Genomic DNA, 4,094 nt, shown 5'->3' with positions numbered 1-4,094 from the left:
CATTAGGGAGCAGGATTAACCCTATAACACTCATGTACTGTAATGTCTGTTTCACAAGTGAGACCCAGGAAATACATTATAAGGACAAATGCATCAGATATCACTACAGCTGAATAACATGCAGATAGAGATGCTTTGACTGATGAAACGTGGAAGACAATAAACACCCAATTGCAATGCAATGCAAATTGACATAGCTTGTATCACAGTATAGAATTTTATATAAAATATTTTCGGTCTCACTGTGATAAGAAGCAACATGGAACCACAGAAGCTAACTGTTTCAAACATGACTGATATTATATAGTGATTTTGGAGCAAAACATGATACTAGTCTCATAAATAGTCATGTTTGACGCTATGTTAAGCAAACATACCTATCCCTGTTGCCAGGTGCAACTGTTTTATAACTAATTTTGAAAAGTACATTCACATATAAGATTATGTGGTTGGTTTTAAGAAGGGCAAAAGCAAAGAAGGGTAAGTGAAGGTTTAAAATAAAATAAAGGGTCTTAAACAGTGTGAATAGAAAGGTGCCAGTAAAAAATAATGTGGGGTATGGGTAAGGTTGGGCATCGTTTTAATTTTAATGATTCCAATTCTTGTAAATTCCTCATTTCGATTCCAATAAGGTAAAATAATAAATAAATAAATAAATAAATCTTAGATATAATCATATCGCAAAATATTTCATAGTTAGCTGAATACTATGAATGAAAGTCAACAGGCTAAAGAACACTTACTCAAGGATGTGTGTGTAGCAGAGAAAACAGCCCGCGAGTCTTCTTGACTTGAATGGTTTAAAATCACATTGAAAGTGTAGTTTGTTATAATAACAAAGGTGGACTCCAGGCACATTTTCGGTAGGACAAAAAAAAGAGCATTTTATTTAAAATGATAACCCCATACCTAGGCTTGGGAATCCAAAATCTATTCCAATTCTGGAATAGGATGCTTAAGGTCAGAAACCGTCTACTTGTTATAAAATTAAAATTTCAATTCCTCTTATCGATTCCTTTGTGCGCATTTTAATATGTCTTTAAACCATTCAAGCACAAGAAGACTTGTGCTCTTTTTTCTGTACTGCACACATAGGGGCATAGCCATCATTTCAGAAAGTGCTTTGTTGGTATATAATGTCTGCTAGAATGTAAAAAAAAAAAAAAAAAAAAAAAAAGAACAACTTGTGACTTTTGTCTAATTGACTGGCATTATTGTTTCTTATGTCTTTAAATTGGCTAAGAAATCAAATACACTGCTGGACGATAACCAATCATTTGTATTCTATAATATTTTTTCAACACATCAAAAGGCAGAATAGTTTCTTTATTGTAAGAAATGTTATGTCAATTAGCACTGCATTAAATGGAAAGGACCTAAAATTACCTTTTTTTAGCTACAGCCATAGCTGGACGCCTTTGTCCATATTAGAGATTTCCTGCACGTCATAAGTTATTATATATGTGACCCTGGACCACAAAATCTGTCTAAAGTCGCTTGGGTATATTTTTAGCAATAGCCAAAAAAAAAAAAAATTGTATCTCGGTCAAATATTGTCCTATCCTAACAAACCATACATAAATGGAAAGCTTATTTATTCAGCTTTCAGATGATGTATAAATCTCAATTTTAAAAAATTGACTCTTATGACTGGTTTTGTGGTCCAGGGTCACATATTAATTCTACTGGGCCGTGTGGACTTTCTGCGCGAGAGTGCCCTCCTGCTTCGAGTATGAATGAATAATGCTCTGCATGAGAGTGTTTAGCACTCCGTGATGTTCACATCGTCTCGTTTTGGATATGAATAAATAAGAAAAAGTGATTTTAAATGCATCTGATTGACAGATAAATCATAGTTGATCTATCAGCCATGTTGGGGTTATTTTAGCTTTGTACATTTAGTTTAACTGCACTGTTAAAGAGGGGACTACACATTGCTTCCCGACCATTCATCTCGTGCCTTCTTTTACGACGCGCGTGATGTCATCGAGAAGGCGGGACTAGCGACTGACTTCCGAAAACAAGAGTGTAAACATTGCTGAAGCGCTTCCACTATAGTTCACCAGCATTTTTCTTTCTTTGTTCTGTCGTGGTAGTCCTTTGATGACATATCATACAGGCAGGAGTACTGTTGCCACAGCTCCATGAACCTTTCCTCCATCTCATAATTCCACCTAGCAGCACCATCATCTCTCTTTCGTTTTGCCATGTTTGAAACCTGTGTATGAAAGAGCTTCTGTGCTGCTATTGGTCAATGTCTCCAATGTAACAGAACTCGTCGTGGACGATGGAAAAAACATTAAACATGCTAGTCTTTCTGTCGTGATGTCGTGAAGCATCGCAGACGTGGAATCGGTTGTCGTCCACTATGACACACTACACGTGCTGAAACGATGGAATCTTGCGTCCCGACGCCCATTGTTGTTTACGAATCCCCACGACACCCTACGTCAAGCAAATTGTGGCAAAATCGGGCTAAAATCGTGTGGTCTGAACCGGGCATTACATTGTTTTCGCTCCATCCATGCAATAACTGCATCCTTCTATCAACCGAGTTTCTATTTACTTATACTGCTGTGTAATATCAACGGTTTAGCAAATGGCTGCAATATAACAAAGAGTGAAAAATTTAAGGGGGTCTGAATACTTTCCGTACCCACTGTACATTTAGTTTAACTGCACTGTTAAAGAGGGTGATTTTTACCATTCAACTGAACTGTGTGCATGTATTTTAGACACTTATATTGTTCTTGCTCCATCCATGCAATAATTCTATCAACCGAGTTTTCTATTAACTTATACTGCTGTGTGCTCTGGGTAATATCAATGGTATGACCCATTTCAGGAGCTGACAAAATTACGATTTAAAATCAGAGCATAGCTCACATTCACTAAAATATTGAAACGCTAAGCTGATTCAAAACGACAACGCCGGTGATTGACAGTCAACGCAAAGCGCAGTTTGAACGGACCGCCCCCCCAGCTGAACTGGAAGTTTTGATTGTTTTTTTACCGGAGTCAGACCTGTCTGTTATTGGCTGAAGTGCAGGGCTCCACCCCAGAAGTTTGAAAAGTGATGGTCAAACGCCGGCTCGCTCTGTTTCTCTATCGGCTCCTCTTTTGTCTATATATATATTTTTTTTTTTGTACTTTGTACTTTTGGTGAAAAATAAATGTAGCGAAGTTGAATACTTTAGTTTTATTTTACTCAAGTAAAAGTACCACAATTTAATTATACTCAAGAAAGTAGAAAAACTCTAAAAATGTACTCAAGTACTGTAACGAAAATATTTGTACTTTACTTTCCACCTCTACTCAGCAGACCATCATCATCCACCCCCTCAGCATACAGCCGGTGAGTCCCATGAATCTAGTGAATCTCAACAGTTTATACCAAGTGTAGAGGAACAAGATGAAACTGATCGTCACACTAATCGATGGCACAAACAGGGAGTGAGACCCAAGGGCACTCGAGACATCAGATTGTCACGAGTATCTCATATTGCTGCGATAGCATCCTCTACCCCAGATTCGGCTATGACAAGGCTTGTGAATACTGGTATTCTACCACCCCCTATACATCTTGAGAACAGATTTGAAGCATTAATGAATGAGGGTGAGGAATCCCCAAATGTGATTAAACATGGATCGGATCAGCCAGCAGCTAACATCGCTACTAACAGGCGCTCAAGGTCGAGCAGACAGCGGCATTCAGCTCAGAGCGCAGCCGAGCCCAGGACTCTGATAGTGGGCGACTCAATTATTAGAAACATCAGTAGCAGAAATACAGCAACATGCTGCCTTCCTCAAGCAACAGTTTCTGATATGAACAAGGAACTTCGGAACATTCTAATGAAGCACAAGTCTGCAAATCAAATCATCATCCATGTGGGGAAGAAGGATATTTGGAAAGAGCAGTCAGAACTCCTTAAGAAGGATTTCAGTGAACTCTTTGAAACACTTCGAAGACTCAAAGTTCAGTCGTTCATCAGTGGACCACTCCCAGCAAGGGGAACTAATATGTTTTCACGTTTGCTTGGGCTGAACACATGGCTACAAAGAATCTGCAGCTTAAAAGGAGTCAATTTCATCGA

At 38.4% G+C, this 4,094-nt stretch overlaps 1 long non-coding RNA gene across 1 annotated transcript in view; it reads right to left on the bottom strand.

Moving 5' to 3' along the window:
- Positions 1 to 1,737: 1,737 nt before the first annotated feature.
- Positions 1,738 to 4,094, bottom strand: part of LOC107665751 (uncharacterized) — a 4,875-nt gene continuing 2,518 nt past the window's right edge. Inside the window, exons 2-3 of the long non-coding RNA XR_001631593.1 lie at positions 3,151 to 3,156; positions 1,738 to 1,748 (exon numbers count right to left, since the gene is read on the bottom strand). This is a non-coding gene — a long non-coding RNA (uncharacterized LOC107665751). The remainder of the gene's footprint in view (positions 1,749 to 3,150; positions 3,157 to 4,094) is intronic.

This window comes from Sinocyclocheilus anshuiensis, unplaced genomic scaffold, assembly GCF_001515605.1.
Source record: "Sinocyclocheilus anshuiensis isolate Anshui unplaced genomic scaffold, SAMN03320099.WGS_v1.1 scaffold1000, whole genome shotgun sequence".
NCBI classification, from domain to species: Eukaryota; Metazoa; Chordata; class Actinopteri; order Cypriniformes; family Cyprinidae; genus Sinocyclocheilus; species Sinocyclocheilus anshuiensis.
The sequence above is the reverse complement of the archived record's forward strand: the minus strand, read 5'-3'. Positions and strand labels throughout refer to the sequence as shown.